Here is a 27,110-nt window from a genome sequence, read left to right on the forward strand (position 1 = left end):
GCCAACCTTTAAGTGGTTTTGGATTGGTTCATTTGCTAATTAATACTGAAGAAAGTAGACTAGAAAGACTGGGCAGAAAGGAATAAGGCAATTTTGGAGTCTTTTGTTCATAGCATATTGATGCCTCTTTCTGTAACTCCAGTTCTGTGATTCAAGGCAGCTGAGAGCCATCAGTTCATCTTTGGGAGAGGGTAGCTACTTTCACTCACTCACCAGTGTGTATAAATTCTCTGGATCAGAGGTCCTGAAAAATAATAACAGGCAACATTTGAATCGGTATCTTGAATCCCTCCAGCATTCCCAGCATTAGGACTCCCATTATTATTTTTTGAAGGAATGAATGTGAGTCTCAAAAGCTGAGGTAGCCAGAGGCAGTCACTGCCAGTGGCTGTGTAGGGGGTAAGAAAAATTTTTTTCAAATAATGGTGAATGCAACTGGTGATGTTTAGAAAAAAAGTGGGAGAGGTTCTGGGGAAAGTTTAGCCTTGGGTGTAAATCCATATTTTTCTTCTTCTTGGCATTCATTATATCTAAGAATTCCATGTTAAAACAAAATGGAAAAAACTTCTAAATAAATAAACAAAAAGAGCTCCAAAGACACACTTGAAAGGCTGGAGCCACATTGAGGGTAAGACCAATAAAACTAATAGGTGGTGCCTTGTACAATAACTCAGAGAAAGACTTCATCAATTCTGCTAGCATTTAATAAAAAGGGCTTCTAACTATGCCCCCACCTCAAAAAAAGTGCATAGTATTTAGAAAGGTGTTTGAACTGTAGTTATGCAATGTCAGACTTCCTAAAGTTGGCAACAGATCTTTCCAAATACTCTCACAATTTCCCAAGAAACTTTAGAAAGACAACATCCAAACACTTAATTTAGATTTCACTTTATTTTGTATATATGTTTTTGTCAGGTGATTTGGAATAAAGACGCTATCATGAATCCTTGCTGTCCCTTAGTTATTAATAGTAAACAAAAAGTAAAATCATTCTATATTCAACAAATGTTTAATGGACACTTATTCTTGGGAAATTACTGTCTTTAAAAAATACTTTTGTGCTATAATTGCTTTTACAGTTACATTTCTTAAGTTCAAATATGTAAAGATTACTCTTGTATTTGGAATTGAGCTAGTATGGGGTTAAGTGGTATCATATGGATTATTTTAGGCATATTTCAGGCATAAACAAAGAGGAGGAACAGTTTGTTTTGTATTTCTTGTGCAATAGTTTTATCACTACTACAATTGTGAAATTTGAAGTATCATCAAATACATGTAAATTCACGAGAAACAATACAATTTATAAAGTACTTTCACAGTGTCTTCACTGTGAGACCCTGTCTCTAAATAAGATACAAAATAGGGTTGGGGATATGACTTAGTGGTTGAGTGCCCCAATATAAAAAAGAAAAGTGGTGAGGTCTTAGAATGGGATTAAGCCTTTACAATATCCTCATAAGTGATATTAATTACCTTATAAAAGGACTAGAAGGAAGAAGCTATGCCCTCTTGTCCTTCTGGCATGTGATGACTTGGTGGTCATCCCTCCTGCCCAGCAAAGAGGCAGGAAGAAGATGCACACCAGACAGTGAATCTCTTGGTGACTTGGCCTTAGACTTTCAGCCTCCAGAATTGTGAGAAACAAATTTCTGTTCTTTAAACATTTCCCAGTTTCAGGTAGTTTGATGTAGCAATGGGGATAGACTTGTGCAAATTCTGAGAATGATGCCTGGCATATAAGTGCTATGTAATTATTTACATAATTGTATTATTTCCATTTTCTCTAGCTTCCAACATACAGGCAAGTTTGTGTTGGGTAATTTAAGGCTAATGCTATGTTAAAATAAAAACCTATAAGTCACCTCATCTTTAATCATAACCTATTAGTATTTTCTCAGGAGACAAATCACCATTCTCAATCTCCATAGTTCTTACAATAAAGGACACAATAGCAATATAATGGTTTTCTTTCAAGCTTAGGAAGCTGTGAGTTTCTGAATGTTTCTCTGTCTTTATAATTATTTTTCAGTAAAGCTAGGAGGGACTCTGGTGAGACACAAGATGCCATTTAAAGCTGTAAATTTATTTTCCATTGTGAAGATCAAGAAATTAACATTTATTCAGCTTTTACTGTGTATGAAAACTGTAGTTAATACATATTTTTAAGACAATATCAGTCCCATTACAGTATGGTGGCATTGAGAAAGAACTTAGAATCAAGTAAAATATATCTGAATTCTGATTTCTTTACTTACTGTTTGCTATGGAGAAAGATAATTTAATATGCCTGTGCCTTGGATTCCTCAACTTTAAAATATTAATAATGGTGCCTAGTGATGTTTTACTCATGACACAATTGTTATATTAAGCTAAATAATGTATGCATAACTCTTTCTATAATGGCTATAACATTTACAATTCTTTATAAAGTTTGCCTTTAATTGGTCAGACTAGAAGGCAGAAGTAAAGCAAATACCTCTAAAACAACCTATAATAAGTCTGATCATTAATGAAAAAATATGTACTACAGAAATATAGAAGTGGAAAAAATATTTTCTTCGGGTATTTCAATGAGAAGTTGAACTCCATTATAGCAAACAAAGGTGTATTTATTTTAATTAATTATTTTTTTGTTTTATTTATTTATTTATTTATTTATTTATTGGAGAACTGATATAACCCTGAGGTGGGACAGTATGTTAGTCATTTTTCCATTACCTCAACAAATACTTTAGGAAGAAAAGGCTATTAAGACAAAGGTTTATTTTGTATCACAGTTTGGGAATTTTCAGTTAATGATCAGTTGACCCCATTATTTTGGACCTCTAGTGGCACAGTACATTTTGGTGGAACCATGGGGTAGAGAAGGCCATTTTCCTCAGAGTGAGGAAGCAAGAAAGAAAAGGAAGAAAGGGATGGGGTCCCAACTTCCAAGTACACACCCTTAATGACCTAATTTCCTCCCATTAGGCCCTACCCCTTAAAGCTTTCATATCCTCCATACACCATTTAGGGTTTGGTGACTAAGCCTATAACATATGGACCTTTGGGTGTATATATTTTTAAGGTCTAAAATATAGAACCTTTGGGTGTACATTTTTAAGCTCTAAATTGTAGATGAAAGTGAAAACGTGTTGGTGATCTTGCCAATGGAATTCAAAATATTTCTGGTAATTTCCATTTGCAGGTATGGGTACAAAAGTATTTGCCTTATTAGTGGTTGCATGGCAGACATCAGAAGATGTATTAGTTTGTTCAAGCAATGCATTTGGTACAACTGATTAAATTGAAAATAACACTTATTTTTGATTATGAAAAACTACTGCTGTTCTCCAAGATTCATCTGCTTTCTGCAAAATTCAAAGAGCTAAATTGAATGGAAATATAGTAAGACTTACCACTTCTATATATCCTACAAATTCTTCATAGTGGCACTAATTTCTGAAATCCTTCCAGGAAGGTAATATTGCTTTTGGTTTATGATTTCCTAGGTAGAAGCAGTTCAAGTTGCTTCCACTGAGTTTTTCAAACATAATGGCTAGCTCTGCATTGGTCAGGAAACAAATATGATATTTCTGCCAGTTTCTAAATAATTCTATTTCATTTATACATTTAATATTTGAGGAAATGACCTTAGAATCAATTCAGGAAACTACTGGACCTATTTTGAGATGCCACTAAGCAAAAACTTTATGGATAATCTGATTTATATAAGCCAATACTCTGGAAGAGCACAGTGACATTTTAAATTTTCTTGATTTAATCTCAGTTATGAACCATTTTCTACTAATCCTAGAAAAAAGTATTATTTCCTTCCCCTATATGAGCATTTACCCTTGAAAAGGCTGTATGTCTCTTCAGGGAATTCTGGGAGAAAAATTAAGAGTATACATTTTCACAGGGAATCATAGACCTTCCTCAAAGAATCCAAACTCCCCTTTATTGAAGAGGCTCAGGCAAATTTATTAACAATAACTTTACATTTTTTATTAAATTGGACGTTAATTCAGCTGACCTAGAATTCTTCCACTATATAGAGAAAGTACCCATTAGAAGAAGTAGACATCCTGTCTGTCTATTTTAATTCTAGGAACATAATGATCCACTAACCAATGATACAGGTTGTGGGGACAAGTGCATGGAGTACTGAATACACGGCATATGTTAAGGGCATCTGAGTGGCCAACCACTCCCCTGTGCTAGGCCTATAAAAGGCAAACTGCTTACCCCATAGGCGCAGCCCTGAGCTGAGGCCACGTATTGCAGTCCCTGCACTTGCCCCACAGCCTGCTTCTTTATTGGTCGTTGCAAGGCCAGTTGGCCAGAAATTGTGTTGGTGGCTGCCTGTAATCTGCTTAGCTACTGCCTGAGTATATATACATGGTAACTGCACATTAAAATCACACCTACTTCCTGTTTGGTCTGCAGAGGTCTTGATTAGCAACTCCACAGCTACACACTCCTCTACCGTTTTGTGGACCTCCTTGCTGGATGAGAGAGAGCCCATGGAGCTGGCACTTGGACAGAGACCTGAGGTAATCCAATAAGGCAGGGTGTGACTCCTCACAGAGCAGTGAGGAAGGGGAAAGGGAGAACCACTAAAGTCTCACAGATGCAAGTGCTACCCACTCTCTTAGATACCAGAGTTTCTACCCTGAATAAGAGTTGTGATTGATACCAGTCCATGGATAAGTGCTGCTAATGTTTTTTATCCTAGGATATGGGACAAGATAATGGCAAATGCATGGAAAGCTGAAGTAAGACAGGGGTATAATTTACCACTACATTTTTTTTCCTACTGTGACAGCCATTCAGCAATGTTGAGGGGGCCCTGCAACAGACCTTTGCCATATAATGATGGCTCTGATGGAACATGAGGCTGTGAAAGACAGGCAAGGAAAAAAAAAAGTGGAGGTGACAATCTACCTCTAAGCAAGCAAACACAGCAGGCAAAGGAAAGCAAGGACGACAATCTATTTCAAAGAAAGCAATCAAAACAGGTGCAAAAGGGAGAGAGGCAGGAAACAGTACTGCTAGCCTTCATGGTACAGGAAGAGGTGACCACAAATGATGTAAGTGCACTTTCTACTGACAGGCAAAGATTGTATCCTTTCCTGAGTCAATGGCAGCTGCCTCCTTATGAGGCAATGTCACAGCCAGCAAAGAACTATGACAGCTTAGAGATGACCATCGCACCAGACATGCCCAAGCCATGATCTCCCAGAAATTCATTCCAGGAGGCCAGAGATCCTTTTGAAGATTTATGTAAGATAAGAGATGAGAAGTGGGGTAGGGGAGTGCAAGCATTCCCCATCAATATGGCACCCTGCCACTTGGTAACCACATGCATAGGGTACCCTGAAGGAGTTCAAGAAGGAAGTAAAAGAGGATGGGCCCCATGGGTCATTTAAAACAAATGTTGGAATCACTCAGTCTTGGACTTAATTGCCCTCAAGTTTGGAAAGACCTAGCCAGAGCAGCTCTTGAGCCTGCAACATTTTTTAAGTGGAAGACACTCTTCTATGATGAATGTGAACAGCAGGGGGATCATAACCACATCACAAATGTTAACCTCCCAGCTGAATGTTTGCAGGAAGAGGGAATCTACAGTTCCCTTGTGGTACAGGCTACAGGCTCACAAAATTATTTTGATCAGGTGCAGCTCTGTGTTCTGAGAGCCCGGATGAAGTTACAAGCTTGGGGAGGCACAGTTTCTCTACAGGGCTTAAGGCAAAAAGCCACTGAGGACTTGCCACAGTTTACTGACAGAGAAAACAAGGCGGTAGAAGGGAAGGTGTCTCATGAAGGAGCTAGGGAAGCCCTAGCCAAGGAATTGATGTGGGATGGACTCAATAAGTAACATAAAGCAGCAGTAGTGCCAGTGCAAAATGGCACACTTTATGACTGGATTTTGGCCACCCAGGTTATAGGGACACAAGCAGCTCAGGCCTCTTGCTGGCCTTGGCCATGGCAGTTGCATAAAAGCAAGTTTACCAATAGCTTGTCAGAGACTGAAAAATGTACACCTTTTCTCCCCATTGGTCTTTTACAATCTGCTAGAGTGAATACCTGAGGATTAACATCTAATGGTTTATGGCAAATGGATGTCACTCATTATGCAACTTTTGAAAATTTAACATATATTCATGTAATTATTGATATCTATTCAGGCTGTATAATGGCCACAGCCTTCACAGGAGAAACCACAAAAAAGGGTCATCTCCCATCCACTTAAATATTTTGGAGTTATGGAGGTTCCCATGTCTATAAAAACTGAAAATGGGCCAGCCTATACTAGCAAGACATTTCAAACCGTTTGTAATGATTGGCATATACAGCACTTAACTGGGATACCCTATAACCCTCAGGCTCAAGGCATCATAGAAAGAACACACAAGGAATTAAAGATCATGCTACAAAACAGAGGGGGGAAATTATAACAAGTCCCCTCACAATGCCTTGAACAAAACCTTATTTGCTTTCAATTTTCTCTCAATGTCAAAATTTTCTGTATAAACAGCAGTGCATAAAGATAGGCCTCCCCTCAGGGGGCCCTCCCATCTACCTACAGTCTCATGGAAGGATCCCATAACAAATGCATGGGATGGTCTAACCATTGGTCGAAGGTTTGCATATATTAAGAGGAGCCTCACCCCATCAGGGTGTCTGCCAGAAAGTCAAGCCCTGAACCCCCAGAACCACCATCAAAAAAGATGAAGGACCTAACTCTGGAGGAAAAAACCCACAAGCAAGACTCAACAAGGCAAACGGACCTCACGTAAAGTAACTTGGGCTCATCTTAAAGGTCTTGTTGACCAAGACATCAGATTGGCACCTTTGCCTGGTGGCAACCTCATCCCCAGGCCTATGATGATGGTCTTAATGTGTTCAGTACTCACTGCTTACAGTGAAGCCTCCTGTCAGGTAAATTGGGCTTTGGTCACTAGGCCACCACTTTTAGTAGTGGCCAATTGGGAAGGATCCATACCTAAGCTTCTCTAATAATTCCAACCTTATTGATCCCCCCATGACAAATGCAAGAAAACCTTGCTGCCAACATGCCCAATGATGCTTTTCGGAAAGCCCCCTCAGATAATGATAGAATCCCATGGAATCAATATGTCACTGCATACCTTATCTCCTTCATAAGAGGAATTCCTCTGGGGAAAGCAACATCTATGCACCTGTGTGGGCACAGATCCCTATATGAAATTCCCCAAAATTACATGAGCTACTTCAGTACCTGCTAAACGGGACAAACAGTTACCAACTATTATGCAGGAAATCAGTATGGCATGATGGATATTACGCCAATATTGCTGGCTGCTGAGCCCATCAAAGGGGCAGCAATTGGCTGGACTAATGGATCTATATTAAGTCCAGACCCTCATCATGTATTTGTCTTTGTGACAAACTATACCCACATCCACTATGCACAAACTTGTGTTATGCCACCCTTTGCCATGCTAAGAATCAATGATACTGATGCATAAATACCTCTCATACAGAGATCCGTTGTGCAGTCAATCCATGGTTAGGGCACAGTTAGGACCAAATGGCTCATCAGGTCATCTGTTCTGAGTGAGGTTTTTTGAGGCAAGACCTGCCTGGTGTCACTTGGAGCAGGACATAAAAACTCTGGGCCTCTCTTTTCTCAGATACTGGATGAGGGATGAAAAAAATACCCATGCCCAACCAGCCATCTGCACTTGTGATCCTGAGCAGGGTGGGCACATCAGACAAACACACTCAGTCACCCTTAATGTATGCCATGTATGCAGTGCTCCATGCACTTGTCCCCACATTTCCACCCTTTGACTGTTTCACAAGGAATCCAGCCAGCATTGCTCTTTTTTGATTGGTGGACTTTACATGATACATAAACACCTCAAAACACAAGAAAAAAGTATAACTATTATAAATAGTAGGGCCAGGGTAATACCACTATGAGCCTTTGCAACATAAACAGTCACTGCCTTTCCTCCCCCTGATTCCACCAGGCTCAGCACAGAGGGAACTGGCCTATACAAACAAAATTTGAATGTGTGATTTCACTTAAAATGTTTGTCCTGTCATAGAGGGGATGCTCTTTGCATGTCAGCACCTGTGCAAGAAAGGACAGCTCCCCTGGACAGGTGCAGAACTGGAGGCAATAACAGATGTAAGTGACCAAGAGTGGCTAGGAGCCACTTTTAGGAGACTGAGAAGATGGTCTCATACCCACCTGTGGCCCACTTATGCTGCCCTGTCCTGGGATTATTGCATGTCTTGGTCTGGGTGTCTCAAGTGTAGGGAAAAAAGAAAATGTATAGAGTGAACTGCCAAGAAAAGAAGAAAGTGAAGGCAGAAGTTAGTGAGGGTTGTCGGAAAGAAAAAAGAAAGAGAAGAGAGGAAGGAATACATGGACTAATGGAAAAATTCCCCTGGAATTTAAGGTAGGTTAAAGATCACTTTCCTGAGTGAGCCACTCTTCTCTTAATCATGTGGTTTAATTCTTTCATATATAATTGTGGTTATCCTATTTGTCCTCCATTTATATATCCCACACCTCATTCTCTCAAGTAAGACTTGAATTTTATGTGGATCTATCTTCAATGGTGCATGGAATGACATATCTTATCCTAGAGCTGGAAAAAAAGTTCTATACTTAGTGGAAATTCTATCTTCTCCAAGGGCATATGGTGTAAAAATTTGAATGTCTTTTAAACAGGACTCATATTTACGTATGGTTAAAACATTCATTTTTTTCTTATTTGTTATAAGTAGTTATACAGGACAGTTGGATGCATTTTTACACAGTGTAAAAAAAAATTCTTCTGTCTGTCAATAGTGTAGGGTCTCAAAAGTAGTGTAATCATTCATATGTATAGAATAATAATGTCAGTCTCATTCCACCATCTTTTCCAATTTCATATCCAACTTTCTTCCCCTTATTTCCCTCTGCACAACTCAAAGTTAACATTTAAGTTTTGATTGCAGTGTGATGTGACTCCAATAACCTTTTTAACAATTATATACATATATAGTGCTGAGAATTGAACACAGTGCTTCACACATGCAAAGAAAATGCACTACCACTAAGCCACATTCACAGCCCTCCAATGACATTTTCATTTCGCATCTGTATATCCATTTGTCTAAGCACCATCAGTGATATGACTGTCCTCTAAACATTGTGTATTCTAATAAAATATTCATAGGCAACAGACACATTGGTTTAATTCTTGATTATCTACTTTTCCTTTCATCAATGTGTGTGTGTTTTTATGCCAGTACCACATTTTTGTAATTTCTATAAATTTCTATAGTAAGTTTTAAAATTACGAAGTCTGAGTTTTATTTCTTTTAAAAATATTTTATTTTTTGCTATTTGTGTCCCTTTTCTGTTTAGTTTGAATTTGATGACCAGCTGTCCTATTTCTGTGAAATAAAAAAATGTAGTTGGGATTTTGACAAAGATTATTTTAGAGCTGTAGATTATTTTGTTCACCATTTCCCTTTTGTCAAACTAACTACATCATCTGTGAACATGGAATATCTTCTTAAATATTTTTCATGTTTTTATTTTAGGAAAGTTTTATACATTTATGTACAAGCTTTTTTTTGATTTTGGTTATTTTTTCTCTGAATTTATTTTAATGCAAATATAAATAATTTCTTTAAATTTTTACATTAAATTATTCATTACTGTTATATAAATGAGATGATCTTTTCAGTATTTATCTTGTAACCAGTAATTTTGCTGAATTCATTATATTGTCTGTGGCAGTGATATTTTTAACCTACATTATTTGGCATCTTTTATAAATGGGATTGTATTATCTGTAAACAGAGATAGTTTATTTCTCCCTATCTAATTTTGTTGCTTTTTCCCCACCTAAATATTTAAATATTTATTGTCACCTGAGACAAAAATATTTATTGTTCTTTTACTGATCTGCTATAAAGAATTGAATGATTTTACCACACCTTTCTCACCACTGAAGAGATCTTCCAAAAAAGTAGAATTAAAAAACTATAGAATTATATTTATTTATATTTATATTTATATTTATATTTATATTCATAGAACTATAGAACTATATTATTATAGAAATAATAATATCAATAACATGGACTTTACTGACATATAAAGAATATTTCAACCTGCTTCCAGGAAATATGCTTTCTTCTCAGCAGCACATGGATCCTTCTCTAAATAAACCATATAGTATGCCACAAAGCAACTCTTACCAAATTAAAAAAAAAAAGTAGAGATACTACCATGCACCTTATCAGATCATAATGGAATAAAATTGGTAATCAATGACTAAATAAAAAATGAAAATTAATCCCAAACCTGGAGACTAAATAATATGCTACTTAATGAACAATTGGTTGCAGAAGACATCAAGAGGAGATTAAAAAACTTCTTAGAGGTAAATGAGAAAATAGACACATCATATCAAAATATCTGGGACACTATGAAAGCAGTAATAAGAAGAAAGTTCATTGCATGGAGTTCATTTTTTAAAAGAACAAAAAGTCATCAAATAAATTTCCCCACTTTTTATCTCAAAGCTCTAGAAAAAGAACAAATCCAGAGCAAAAGCAATAGAAGGCAAGAAATAATTAAAATTAGAGCTGAAATCAATGAAATAAAAAAATTAAAAATTTACAAAACAAAAAGTTGGTACTTTGAAAAAAATAAATAAAGTTGACAGATCCTTAGCTACACTGAAGAAGAGGAGAGAAAAAAACCAAATTACCAACATATTTCATAAAAGATAATGTCAAAACAGACATTACAGAAGTACATAAAATAATTAAAATTTAATTTGAAAATTTATAATTAAATAAAATAGAAGATATTGAAGGCATTGACAAAATTCTTAACTCATACAACTTACGCAGATTGAATCAGGAAGATACACACAATGAAATAGAAGATGCTATCAGAAGCCTACCAACCAAGAAAAGCACAGAGCCAGAGAAATACACAGCGAAGTTCACCAAGACCTGAAAAGGAGAACTACTATCAATACTATTCAATTTATTCCAGGAAATAAAAAAAAAGGAAGCACTTCCAAACTCATTCTATGAGGCAAATATTACCTTTATTCCAAAACCAGGCAAAGACACACCAAAAAGAAAAAAGAAAACTTTACACTAATATTTCTAATAAACATAGATGTGAAAATTCTCAATTAAATTCTAGCAAATCAAATACAAACATACCAAAAAAGATTGTGCACCATGATCAAGCAGGGTGCAAGGTTGGTTCAACATTTGGAAATCAATGAATGTAATTCATCACATCGATAGACATAAAAATAAGAATCCATATGATTATCTCAATAGATGCAAAAAAAAGCATTTGACAAAATAGAGCACCCCTTTATGTTTCAGACACTAGAAAAACTCGGAATAACAGGAACATATTTAAACATCATAAATGCTATCTATGCTAATCCCTACGTCAACATCATTCTAAATGGAGAAAAATTGAAGGCATTCCCTCTAAAAAATGGGAGAAGACAGGGATGCCCTCTTTCACCACTTCTATTTAACATAGTTCTTGAAACACTGGACAGAGCAATTAGACAGACTAAAGAAATTAAAGAGATACATATGTGAAAAGAAGAACATAAATTAGCACTATTTGCTGATGATATAATTCTATACATAAAATAACCAGGGAAGTTCCACCAGAACAAATTCTAGAACTAGAAAATGCATTTAGCAAAGTATCAGGATATAAAATCAACACCCATAAGTCAAACGCATTTCTGTATGTGACAAATCTTCTGAGAAGAAAATAAGGAAAGCTACTCTATTCACAGTAGCCTCAAAAAATAAAATACATGGAATCAACATAATGAAAGAGATAAAAGAGCTATACAATGAAAACTACATACCCTAAAGAAGAAAAAATTAAAGAAGACCTTAGAAGATGGAAAGATCTGCATTGCTCTTGGATAGGCAGAATTAATATTATCAAAATGACCCCACTACAAAAAGCACCATACAAATTTAATGTAATTCCAATCAAAACCCCAATGGCATTCCTCAAAGAAATAGAAAAAGCAATTATAAAACTTATCTGGAATAATAGAGACCCGGAATTGCTAAGTCAATCTTTAGCAGGAAGAGTGAAGCAGGTGGCATCACTATATCAGACCTTAAACTGTACAACAGAGCAATAATACAAAAACACCCTGGTATTTACACCAAAACAGACTAGTAGACCAATGGTACTGAATAGAGGACACAGAGACGAATTCACAAAACTACAATGATATTATATTATACAAAGATGACAAAAAACATACACTGGAGAAAAGATAGCCTCTTCATCAAATGGTGCTGGGAAAACTGGAAATCTATATGTGACAAAATAAAATTAAACCCCTGTCTCTGACCACGCACAAAACTCAACTCAATATATATCAAGGACATAGAAATTAAACCAAGACTCTGCATCTAGTAGAAAAAAAGTACACCCTAATCTTCAACATGTGGGATTAGGCTCCAAATTCCTTAATAAGACTCCGGTGGCACAAGAATTAAAATCAAGAATCAACAAATGGAAAAAATCAAACTAAAATGTCTCTTTGTAGCAAAATAAACAATCTGTGAGGTATATAAAGAGCCTATATCTTGGAAGCAAATTTTTACCTCTCATGCATCAGATAAAGCATTAGTCTCTCAGGTATATAAAGAACTTAAAAATCTAAGCACCAAAAACAAAACCAAATAACCAAATCAATAAATGAACCAAGCAATATTACCAAAAGTTCTTTATAGGTTTTATGCGATGCCAATCAAAATCCCAAAGGCATTTCATGTAGAAATAGATAAAGCAATCATGAAATTCATATAGAAAAATAAAAGACCCAGAATAGCAAAAACAATTCTAAGCAGGAAGTGTGAATCAGGCAGTATAGGGATACCAGACTTCAAAATATACTACAGAACAATAGTAACAAAAACAGCATGGTACTGGTACCAAAACAGGTGGGTGGACCAATGGTACAGAATAGAGGACACAGAGACTAATTCACAAAATTACAACTATCTTATATTTGATAAATGTGCTAAAAGCATGCAATGGAGGAAGGATAGCATCTTCAACAAATGGTTCTGGGAAAACTGGAAATCCATATGCAACAAAATGAAACTGGATAACATTCTCTCACCATGCACAAAAGTTTACTCAAAATGGATCAAAGAGCTTGATATCAAATCAGAGACTCTACGTCTGATAGAAGAAAAAGTTGGCTCCAATCTACATATTGCGGAGCCGGGCTCCAAATTCCTTAATAGGACACCCACAGAACAAGAGTTAATAACAAGAATCAACAAATGGGACTTACTCAAACTAAAAAGTTTTTTCTCAGCAAGAGAAACAATAAGAGAGGTAAATAGGGAGCCTACATCCTGGGAACAAATTTTTACTCCTCACACTTCAGATAGAGCCTAAATATCCAGAGTATACTAAGAACTCAAAAAATTAAACAATAAGAAAACAAATAAGCCAATCAACAAATGGGCCAAAGACCTGAACAGACACATCTCAAAGGAGGATATACACTCAATCAACAAGTACATGAAAAAATGCTCACCATCTCTAGCAGTCAGAGAAATGCAAATCAAAAACACCCTAAGATACCATCTCAATCCAGGAAGATTGGCAGCCATTATGAGATCAAACAACAAAAAGTGCTGGTGAGGATGTGGGGAAAAGGGTACATTTGTACATTGCTAGTGGGACTGCAAATTAGTGCGGCCAATTTGGAAAGCAGTATGGAGATTCCTTGGAAAGCTTGGAATAGAACCACCATTTGACCCAAATATTCCCCTTCTTGGACTATTCCCTAAAGACCTTAAAAGAGCATACCATAGGGATACTGCTACATTGATGTTCATAGCAGCACAATTCACAATAGATGGATTGTGGATCCAACCTAGATGCTCTTCAATAGATGAATGGATAAAAAAAAAATGTGGCATTTATACACAATGGAGTACTACTCAGCACTAAAAAATGACAAAATCATGGAATTTGGAGGGAAATGGATGGCATTAGAGCAGATTATGCTTAGTGAAGGTAGCCAATCCCTAAAAAACAAATGCCAAATGTCTTCTTTGATATAAGGAGAACAACTAAGAACAGAGCAGGGAGGAAGAGCATGTGAAGAAGATTAACATTAAACAGGGATGAGAGATGGGAGGGAAAGGAAGAGAGAAGGGAAATTGCATGGAAATGGAAGGAGACCCTCATTGTTATACAAAATTACATATAAGGGGAAGTGAGGGTAAAGGGGAAAAAGAGGGGGAGAAATGAATTACAGTAGATGGGGTAGAGAGATAAGATGGAAGGGGAGAAGAGGGGAGGGGGGACAATACAGGATAGGAAAGGCAACAGAATACAACAGACATTAGTATGGCAATATGTAAAGTGGATGTGTAACCGATGTGATTCTGCAATCTGTATACAGGGTAAAAATGGGAGTTCATAACCCACTTGAATCAAATATATGAAATATGATTTGTCAAGAACTATGTAATGTTTTGAACAACCAATAATAAAAATTTATAATAAATAAATAAATGGGCCAAGGACCTGAACAGACACTTCTCAGAAGAGGATATAAAATCAATCCACAAATATATGAAAAAATGTTCATTATCTCTAACAATTAGAGAATTGCAATCCAAAACTACTCAAAGATATCATCTCACTGTATCCAGAATGGTAGCTATTATGAAGACAAACAACAATAATTTTGGTGAAGATGTAGGGAAAAAGTTACACTCATACATTGATGGCAGGACTGCAAGTTGGTGCAGATTCCTTTGAAAATTGAGAATGGAACCACCACTTGACCCAGCTCTCATTTTTTTGTTTATAACCAAATAACTTGAAAAACAGCATATTATAGGGACACAGCCACATCAATATTTATATCAGCACAATTCACAATAGCTAAACTGTGGGACCAAGCTAGATGCCCTTCAGTAGAAAAATGGATTAAAAACTGTGAGGCAAATATTACCTTTATTCCATTATATACCCATTTAACTTTTATTCTATATAGCACATATTATTATCATCTCCACTGTACAAACCAGAAAACTGAGGCACAAATAAGTCATGTGACTTGTTCAAGAGCACAATGCTCTTAAATGGCAGGAGTAGAAATTCACAGCCATATTTGTCTGCCTTTAGAGCCCAAACCACCAACCACAGGGCATACACAGTGTTCTTCCTAATTAACTTTCTATTCACCCATGTCTTACCACATTTCTATACTACTGACATCTCCTTTTGGTTTGACACTCACCTCTCAGATCAGCTCTTCTTTCACTGATTCCTTTAAGTGTTATGGGGAGATCAGGAATCACTGATTAGTTCTTTCCTCATATCCTCTAAAATATATATTTATATTTATAGTTTTTTTTAGTTTTCTAATATTATTTTCTACATTTATGAGTTTGGTCCATTTTGAGTTTCTGTAGATGGGATAAATGGATTTCCAAATTAATTATTTGTATTTAGATATCTATCATTTTAGCAACACCTGTTTCAAAGCTATTCATTTAAAATAATTTGTGAATAGGCAAATTTGTAGACTCTCAGCTCTATTCCTTAATTCCACATATATATTTTTCTGTCGATACCATACTATATTGATTACTGATGATTTTTAGCAAGTTTCAAATAGAGAAAAAAGCATGGTCCTCCTAGATTTTTTCCCATTCAAGATTGTTTTGGTTATTTGAAAGCCTGTGTGATTTCATGTATAAATTTTAGAATCAGACTGTCAATTTCCATAAAGAAACAATCTGAGATGCTGAAAGTGAGAGCAGTGGCATTTTAGGCCAATAACACCATGTTTTGCATCTCTGTCTTTTCACATAAAAAATGGCAAAATTACTACATATTTGCAACCCTAAATTTCATCCTGATCCAACTCTAATTATTTGAAAGTAAAGGATGCAATCCTTGCCATTGTTTGTGGAACACAAGTCTAATTTCAGTTACATGGGAGGCTGAGTCTAGAGGATCACAGCTTTCAGTAGAGTCTCAATAACTTAGAAAGACCTTGTCTAAAAATAAAATTAAAAAGCCTGGTAATATAGCTCACTGATATAACATATTTAGGCCCAATCTGCAGTACCACAGTGATAAAACATAATTTCTGCCCTCTTTCTTTAAAGATAAAGCCCTTAGGAAAAAAAGAGGACTTAGGGATGTGACTAGATCTGGTAAAAGAAAGCCATGTGTTCTATTTTTTTCATTTTTACCTTTTAAGAACTTTCTAAAAATTATCCTAAGTATTTTGGTTTTGATATGATTATCATGAAAATGGTTTTTAATTTAAAATATAAATATTCATATTCTTATATACATTAACAACTGATTGATCTTTAATCTTGTTACTTTTCTGAGCTCACTTATAGATATTAAAAGTTCGTCATAAATTTTTACTTTTAAAATATCCACTTGAAAACACTTCTATCTAATACCTCATTTTGAAAAAAATTAAACAATTGAGGCAGTAAGAGACAGAAGCAAGTTACAATGCCTCTTATTTTTACAAAGGCAAAAATATTGCTGAAATCTTCAGCCATCTGTAATCACTATGAGTCAGAAAGCAAGACAACAAATTTCCACAAACACACATTCAAGACACAGTAGATGATAGATACAGGAGCCAGAAAATCTTTCTTATCTCAATCTAGAAGGAGATAGAATGAAGAAAGTAACCCATCAATCTTAAAAACTTAAAAATAATAATTGCAAAGACATTAATTTAAGCATCATACCTCCCCTTATATAGAAAAGGGTTGTTCAATGCAAATAAAAAAAAAACATGTCATATTTTGCTTGAAAATATTTCTTCAGGTACAAATCATGAGAGGTAGTCTAAAGCAAAGTTGGAAATGTTCTTAATAGCATAATACATAGTTTCCATTCCATAGAAGCTTAGTACTTTAGATTAAAGAAGTTTTATGACCAAACCATTGATGTTTCTGACAAAAAATAGTAATCTTAAATTATATTTTGCAAAAGATTTGCACAGCTTTGACAACTACTATTTAGTTTTAACATCTATTTTTCATGTTAGCATTTAGTCACATAGTTAATTTAAATTTCAGAAAAAAAATCTTACTTTGCCACTTGAAACATAAACATAAATGTAAATGCTTAAAATAATAGGAGTTTATTCTTTGAAAGTGAAGAATGTTTAAGTATCTTGACAACAGAATACTCTCACTTTGTCTGCAGAGCCACACTCCTTCAAAACTATGTAGGAAAAAAAAACTACTCTAGATTCCAGTGATTGTGGGCATTGCTCTGCTTATGGTCATAAAATATTTTCTTGTTTTTGTTCTGATGTAACCCTAAAAAATAACACAATAGTACATGATGGTACACAAACAGCTACCGTCAAAACTCACACAGTCTATGTCCCTAGCACAGAAGATGGCAGATACCTGTGAGCTTGTCTTTGCTTACAGTAATTACCAGAATTTAAGAAAATGAAGCTATAAGGACAATAAAAGGAAGAAAGGTATGGCACCATGGGCCTTCAAACTGAAGCAGTTCAGGAAACAGATTCACAAAAATATGGAATGAAGAGAGAGCTGCTTAGAACACTACCTGTGAAATATTTAAAAATTCAGAGATCATCAAACCTAAATATGCTCATTGGACATAGACAAACTCAAAAGCACAGCAGAGGATACAGCCCTGCTAAGATAGCAGGTATTGGCTATGTATTTAACTTGATTTTGAGAAACTTTCCTAGGTGAATATTGACTAGATCACCCCAACTAAGATCATTTTCAACCTGTGTGGATGTCCCTGCTAATCCCAATATGATGTGCCTTTTCATAACATCTCTGGGGGTTCTTATATACTTCAGGTATTTCATTTAGTTATTTCATTCTTTCTAAATTCAACCTGGTAAATTTTTAGGAGATTGCCTCCATGAATCCTAATTTGGTGCCAGTGATGGTAGCACATGTCTGTAATCACAGAAATTTGAGAGGCTGAGACATGAGGATGATGAGTTCAAGATGAGCCTCAACAATGGTGAGGCACTAAGCAACTCAATGACAGCCTGCCTCTAAATAAAATACAAAATAGGGCTGAAAATGTGGCTTGGTAGTTGAGTGCCTCTGATTTCAATCCCCAGTCAAAAAAAAATCTACTTTTGTTTTTATAAGTCAGTGTGTCTCCAAAGTCCAAAGCTAAGATCTAGAGTGGGAGATATACTTAGTTAACTCTTCTAATAAAGTGCTTATAGTTGATAATATATGAAGTACTATTCATTTCTTTGGGGGAAAAAGACATCACAACAGAGTACAACACAGAAGAGAAGTTTCAAAAAATATTCCAAAGAAGAGAAAATATTAAAATGAAAAATAAATACATAAATGAATAAATATGTGAGTATAAAGCTATACTATTTAAAGAAGTTAAAATTCAAGCCAAGAGAATATTGTATATTTACCAAACTGTAAAAAAATAAACATACACAAAAAGAGACTAATGGTCACAGAGATGTTAAGTGACAAAAATTGTCAAATTTGCTGTGCTAAGGTCAAAGATAGAGCAACGTTGCAACATGGTATGATGCTATCTATTCAGGCTTACGCAATGAACACTTAATTCTACCTGTAGACAGAAGAGAAGAGAAAAAATATATTTATTCTATGAGAATGCTCTAACTTTCCCCTAAAACTGCCACATTTACCAACTGAAAATTTTTCTCCATCTACCACCACACCCTACAGTGCAAGAGGTTTGATCAGTACACTGAGGCTCAGTTTTCACACCAGTCCAAACATGGCCCAAACATCACATAGAGGAGACCAGATGACAATGGTTTATTTAGTAAAAATGATCTGAAGAATAGAAAGAAAATTGAAAGAAAGTCAAGCTAAAGAGAGAAAAATATAGAAGTGGAAGAGGAGAACTATAAGGGGGGGCTTTCCTATTAATGAGTAAAGAGGGAGTCAATTTCTTTAAAATGTTTTAATAGTATTAGATGAAAACATAAAGTAGTCATTACAGTTGGGGATTACGAAGGGTAGTAAGAGGAATAGGACATAAAGAGGTTGTTAGGGCATAATTAGTGTTCTATTGCCTACATGAAAGTGCTGTAATTACAAAGCAAAATAATTGCCTTTTAGGTCCAAAACATGAGGTTTCAAAGTCCTGTAGCTAATAATGTCTATACCTTCTTTATTTCAAATTTATTGCTGTGCTTGCATTATTATATTTTTTTTGAAGGATCATGTGTTGATCTAGTGTTTCATTTCAAACAAATCTCTAAAAAGTACTAAGAATTTTTCTTCTAACGTCCATCACTCATAGTATTAGTACCATAGTTATATGGTGAATTTTGAGCCTAAAGGAGAAGTTTACTTAAAATTTAAAAAATTATGTGTCACTGAAAAGGTAGAAGATATATTATATTAAAGCTGACCTTGTTGTCTAGGAAATAGGAATATGTCAAAGGAATTATTTCCAGGTATTTTGTCATTTTTGATGTACTGATCTGTGTATAATAAAAAAAGTTTAATTATATTTGCAGATTTATAAATGTGCCTTGAGAAAGAATATTAGTGTATTTTGCTTCTACATCTATGTCTAGAAAATTTACATAATATAACAAAAATTACATGATTTGTGGAGAAATGCTATTCACTGTATCTTTATAGTTTTTTGGGTAGATTCATGGCTTTGGAATTTTTGCTTCAAATATACTTTGTCAAAAATAAACAGAAATTGTTCATAAAGCTTTTTGTTTTATATTATATCATCAATTTATGGTGACATTATTATTCTCTTTCAAGCACAACCATATATAAAAAATAGTGATTCTTTTTCTTGGTGCCATTTTATCTTCCAAAATTCTTATCCTTTGTAAAAAACAATGATAATTTTGTAGTGCTGAATTACATCCTTATAAAGCCTATTTTATTTCCTCAATTTTAATCATGGATCTAAATTTATATTAAAATGTATTGAATATTTTTGATTGTGTATTATAATCCCATAAACTAAGCTAAGTATTTTACTTAATGATCCAGATCTTCAAATATACAAGTCTATTTTACCCACAATGAATTAAAGTAACAGTCAAAGAGAAACATAAAATGAGATAAATGTCTACAATGAAAAGAGGAGGTGATCTCCAGTGACAAAAGACTTCAAAGAACTTCTGGAAAACAAAAAAGTCTGGAAGCAGATTAAGGATGCATTTGAGTTCTAATTAGGGCTCCCAGGGAGGTAGACTAAGACCATGACTAGGCATCTTGGAAGTCCATGAGTGAGTATGCTTCAGATCAGTACAATGGAAATAAAGGGAAGGAAGCACATTTGGGTTTACAGAATCTGGGGTGGCAGTCTGATCTCAAAGGAGGCTTCTGCTTACTCAAAGTGAAATTTTGGAGCTGTCTTGCACTCTTATATCTGTTCCTACATTGAGACATGGAGTGTGATTTACATGAGTTCCAAACAGTCTTGAGTGTAGGAAGCCTTGAATGGTCATAGCCACAAAACTCTCTTCTCCTGATGAAAGTATTTTTAAAAGACCATTTTCAGCAATTGTCTGGCAAATGAGTCCTTCAGTCCTAATGGTGCCATAAAGCACAGTTCCCTATAGTGACACCACAAAAACTCACTTTTCAGTCTAAGTTCTGTACTTAGTTTATGGTACTGGTGAGACTCTATTCCTAAAGAAAACTTATAAGAAGGGAAAACAGTGCAATTAATTACAGTTTTGACAGCTGTGTTAATTGAATGCCATACTAATGGTCATCTTATGTCTCTTCTCTTGTTCATTTTAAATCCCCTAAAAATATTTCTTTTGATCTCTATAACTTAGCTGATTGAGTGAAACTTATACTCTTCCCCAAATTATTTGAGCCTCCTCACCATAATTTTCTCAAGAAACAACTACTACTCTTTTTTTTAACCATTCCTGTAGGGCAAGTGAGTACTAAAAAGTAGAAAATAGGACCATCTGTTTTCAGATTGCATTATCTGATTTTTGTCTTCATTGCAACATGGAATAAATGTCCTTCTGTTAAGGAGAATGAAGTGACCTAGCTAGGATTGTAATTTCTTCTCTTCCTTTCTGTTTTCTTAGTACATAGAATTTAGAGTTCTCATGTGCCGTTTAAATTGTATTTGGAATCTTGATAGACATCCTGTTGGAAAAGTGTCCTCTTAAATAATTAGAATTTCTAAAACTGGAGGATGCAGAAGAATGGTGTAAGAAAATATAATTGCCAAGTTGGTTAATGGAAATGATCGTGAGTGAGGACTCTTCAACTTTGACTTTCTGGCTCCTGGATGTATGTAGTCTATCTCTTGGTAGCACAAACTGATATAATGAAATTTAAGTCATGGTCTTAATCTACCTCCTGGGGAGCCCTAATTAGAACTCAATATTCCAGTATTCTACCATGCCAGTAGCTTTTTGTTTCTTTTGTAGATAATAATAGAGTTGATACCATGGTCATAGACCAAAAGTAATATCTTTATTTTTGTTAAGTGTAGTCTGATTGAATTTTAGGCATAGTCTCTTGACACTTTATTAGTGGTGTTTGCTTAGCATTTATTGTCTCTAAAAGCAAAATGTAAAAAAAAAGTTTGAGTTTTTCTGGTTAAAATTATTTCTCAGTTAAGAGGTCCACTTGTTAATTTATTTTGAGAGAATGATGAAAAGAATTATGCTGTAACAAGAACCTAGAGATAGACCTCTCCTCCTAGCTGGCTGGATATTTGGAAGAGGTATTTGATAGATAAAATGCAGTTATGGAAACCATTATGGTACTCAGTCCTCATTCATCCTGTGCAGCATCCGAGGCTGGATAAAAATAACTAGCCAAGTCAAGTTGTCAATTTGGCTGTCTTGTTCAATGTCCATGATGTATGTGCTTTCGTATGTGATAGCATGAAATCCCATGATTTACACTGCATTGTCTCTCTCCTTATTACTGTACCCCCCAAATTTTATAGTCATCAAAAGTTTCTTCTAGACCCTTGATCAAGTCTTGTTTCTTCCTATTAGTTTATGTACCTTATTACCTGAGGTAACTTCTTTATCCACATAAAATTAAGGATGAAGTGTGCTGCCAAGTATTCTGCTCTTTAGAATGAGGTGTTTTTTTTTCATATTTTAAGGCAAACCCTGAAAGATACTGTACAATGGTCTTATTTTATTTCAGTTTACTTCTAAATGAAGAAAACTCATATTTATTTCTAGTAATATTTTTATAAAGGTTCACCAATTTCCTCTTCTATCTGATTTGCAAAAGGGACCTTTTTCCAAAGAAGGAAATGAATAGGTGTTGTACCATTTCTTTGCTCTGAAATTGATTGGGGTTTTCTGAAAAAGATTGTAACTTCAGTGACTATCTTCTTGGTTAGTTATTTACTTAGTTATTGGTCACACTCTACAAGTGTGACCTCAGGGGAAATGCCAAGGAAGATATACAGTAAAATAAGTAGGAACTATCAATTGATTATACCTTTGTAACTTAAGTAAGGTTTTTGAAGTACTATATGACTTTAATATCTCTCTGCCTTCCATTTAAAATCAAAATATAAAATTCATCTTTATTTTTTATGTATCACCAATAACTTTCTAAAAATACAATTTACACCTATTTTTTTTCTAATCCTGTTCATGATTTCTCTATTTTCTTGATTATATGATTTTTTATAACTGATACTAACTTGATAATCTGTATCATTTCCTGGTTTACAGACACTTATGGATTTTTGTCTCTTTTTAGTTATAGTTGGCCTCCAGTAACTAAGGGAAAGACCCCTTTCTGGCTATTCCTCCCAGCCCTCCTCCAGCCTCTCAGCTTCCCAGACCCTTATGCAGTTGGTTGTAAATTCTACAAAATTTTTCACTATTTTTTAAGACTAAAAAAAAAATGAAAAACTTTAAGAAATACTTTGAAAAAATGTGCAGGGAGAAAGCAGCAACATATTTTTTTCATAATTAGGCTTTTTAAATTTTTTAAAAATATTTGTCTGTATTTAATGTGGTTCACTTCATCAAAATAACAGTTTCTTTGCTGAGTTCAGGTGACCAAGGAATATCCACACCCTCAGAACAAAACAAAACACACACACACACAAAAAAAAAAAAAACAACAACACAGAATCATCTTTAACCTAACTTTTTAAGAATGTTTCAGATCTCCATAAGATTCTGTGTTTAGTTGAATTTTAACTTCTTTTTGTATTTGAAGAGAGTGTGACTCTTGAACTTGAAATCTTTTATTCTAAGTATCTTTGTGGTTTCTGATGAGGTTAAGGGGGTGAGAGGGTGAAGGGAAAGTGGGGGATTCTTTTGTATCATAACATGAAGTTTCCCACACAATCTGCTTTCAGGTGCCAGACTTCAAGTTTTTGTTACAGTGGTATACTTTGATTATTTTTACTTCCCCTTTACCCAGAAGTTTTAACAGCATTTTATCAAACTGCACTTATTAAGAACAATTTTTAAAAATATAGTTATAGTTCACTTCACCAGTCTGCACTTATTGCTATGGCTTCACTCCCCTGCTATGCCACTTTTTGGTGTCTGAAAAATAAACATAGTATTTTCCATATTTTACCCAGTTTCCTATAAGTATATACTGGAAAGAAAATCAGGTCTGGAAATATTCCACTTTGATTGAATGCTATATTCTAGAAAATAAAATTTAAATATGCTAAATATATCTCCAGAATTTCTCAAGTAGCTACGCTTAAAAAAAAAAAAAAAAAAAGAGAATATCCTGAAAAGAAAAACCATGGTCAGCTTCAAGAAAGCAAGAATAGAACCCAAGTATTTATCACTAATGATGGATTATAGATGATAAATACAGAATAACCTCATGATTTAAAGGAAAACTAGTATTTAATCTGGTATTCTAAACTGAAGCAGACTGTCCTTTAATGATAAATAAAAATAGATTTTCATAAATGATAAAATTTTAAAAAGCCTTTTAATATTTGACTCTTTGACCTTAAGAGAAAGAAATGGCCCCATATGCTAAATTGTTTTTCCTCCCTCTCATTGTAATTGGAGAAAATAATGGGAATCCTTAATACTTTGTGAAGGGTCTTCTATGTATATATTTCAAAATTATGATCAATATCAGACAACTAGTAGTAGGTATTGCTAAATTTAGTTGCCTTTTAGAACTTTACATCATTGCAGATAGAGTGGAGGCTACTGATTTGGGTGTAAATTTTGGAAACTACTGTTTTATATAGTCCTGGGGATTGAACCCAGGGGTGATTTATTACTCATATATATTCACAATTCTTCAGTATTTTATTTTGAGACCTGGTCTCAGTTACCAAGGCTGGCCTTGAAGTTTTGATCCTTCTGCCTCAGACACTATGATTTTTGAGATTACAGGTGTGTACCACCATATCACGCCTGGACACTACCTTTCATTTTTTTTTTACACGAATCTAATAATCAAAACTATTTTAAATATCCCTGCTTTTTCTTTGTTATAAAATATTCAATACTACCTTCCCAAATTGGTTTTCACCATCACATTCTTTTTTTTTTTTCAAAAGGCCAATCTTCATGTTGTGTAGTTATACATTTTTTTACCATAAAAATATACTCAATAGATTGTATTCTGAGTTAGCAAGTCAATTTTATATGTTTCAGAAAAACAAATTGCCATAAATTGTTCTGGTCATGCTCTTAATAGTAGTACCTTTCTCTTAGTCATCATCAAAAAAATAGGAGGAAATTTAGTAAAGTCAAAAGCTAAGATTCAACAATTGGCTAGCTGTTTCAACCAGATGTTTAGATTTGATTGATTCTCTTTAAAATTTCTTATTCTGATTGCTCTGATGGCTTTTCCTATGATATTTAATAGCTCAATTTAAAATCACTAGTTTATGTGAAAAGTGGATACTAAGGGAAATAAATATCTGGAATAAATTAATATTACTCAATATGTTTCTGATGATTATATACAGCTTCCTCCTACCATTCTGAGATTGCAATTCATAGAGTTTTAAATGACTTCCATTACTCACTATATTTCACTAATCAGCACATGCAGAAATAATTTCTCAACAAATTTATATTAAATAAGTAGCAATTTAGAGAAAATCAGATGTACTTCACACCTGTGAAATTAAAAAAAAATATATATGTGGCATTTTGCCAAAGAATACTTGGCATATTCAAAGAATAAAATGAAGAAATATTGCTTTCCTTTATGTCATAGGGCACAGTTTATTGTCATGTTTTTTCAAAAAAGCATTGACAGGGTTCTCGGGATGTGGCTCAAGCGGTTGTGCACTCACCTGGCATGAGTGTGGCCAGGGTTTGATCCTCAGCACCACATACAAACAAAGATGTTGTGTCCACCGAAAACTAAAAAATAAATATTAAAAAATTCTCTCTCTCGCTCTCTCTCTAAAATTGACAGTTTTCTTATGAAAAAATAGTTGTTATTGTTTAACATAAATTTTACTTGAATTTTTTTTAAATTTTTACCCATTTGAACACTGAGAAGGTATTTGCTGTGGTCAAACACAGTGAGATACTGTTGTAAAATGCATATCTGAAACATTTGGAATTGTTTTCATTTTATATAATATCATCATGCACACTCAGCATGAGAAGAGGTTGCTCATTAATTTTGGTATCAATACTGGGTTAAGTACATTGAAAAGATGCTGAGAAAGTTACTTCTATAATGGTGGGATCTCCCAATTCTTTGTTTTCTTTTTTCCTGTGGTGCTTCTGCTATTGATATTAGTATGTTAACTTTAATTTGAATTGTCCATACAGTTTCTTAAAACATAAGACACTTAGAATTGAGGAAGTCACATATAGCATGTTTATTTCATAAACTGATATAAGATTCAATAAAAGACTTCAGCATTATTAATGCACATTTTATCAAAATTCCATTAATTCACAATGTGAGATACAGTATTAAAATTTTATATAGCTAAAGGTTTTTTAACAATGAATTACAGGCACCCTAAGCAAGTATATAGTTCCTATTATTCATTTACTTAACTTCATTCATTCATAATATAATAGTGTATGTTTTCGAAAAAAAAGTTTGGTGAATTACTAACAATGCAGCATGCAATTTTTATTTATTATTGGTTCATCATACCCACATAGTAAGATTGTTATAATATTCAATAAGTTGTAGCTAAAAACATGAAATACCACATATCATATTGCACAGATTATATATATTCTCCTATTATTTCTTCATCCTTTTCACAAATATTTATCAGGAATTTACTATATGCTAATTAGAACTAATTTCATCCTAATTATTTCAGATATTTAAAAAAAACCTGCAAGACCTCATTTGAAAAGGACAATATCGATTTCAGAAGTAACTACTGTTTCTCTAGTGAATAATGTATATAGAAATCTGTTAAGGTGTTGAGGTATGCAAATATATTCAGGATGCATCAGAGAGTGCATATGAAAAAAACATACTATTTATCATGTTATATAAATGAAGTAAAATATCATACCAAAAGGTTAAAAAAATTAACTTTTGGGAAAAAAAAGCAAAAGGGTGCACTAGTATTTGAAATAAGCTACTAATAAATTTTACTATAATTAGTTGTTTCTGGGTCTCATTTCACACTTTAATTATCTATCCATTTTGTTAAGTACCCCTAGGGTGTTATTTGAAAATATTGGCATTCAGTGAATAATGCCACCAATTTTCTGTTCTGCAATATTAAAGAACTATTTCAAATTTATTGCAATGAATAGTTTTGTTTAAAGGTAACAATAGTTTTTTTTTCTTTTTTTTAATTTTTATTTTTTTCATCTTTCATACATTTGATTCAAGTGAGTTATGCATTTCCATTTTTATCCCAAATACACATTGAAGAATCACATCAGTTACACATTCACAATGTTTACATAATGCCATATTAGTGACTGTTGTATTCTGCTGACTTTCCTATCCCCTACTATCCCCCCTCCCCTCCCCTCTCATCTTCCCTCTCTACCTCATCTGTTGTTGTTCCATTCTCTCCCTTCCCCCCCTTTCCCCTCACAACCTCGTATATGTGATTT

The sequence above is a fragment of the Callospermophilus lateralis genome, unplaced genomic scaffold, assembly GCF_048772815.1.
Source record: "Callospermophilus lateralis isolate mCalLat2 unplaced genomic scaffold, mCalLat2.hap1 Scaffold_63, whole genome shotgun sequence".
NCBI lineage: Eukaryota > Metazoa > Chordata > Mammalia > Rodentia > Sciuridae > Callospermophilus > Callospermophilus lateralis.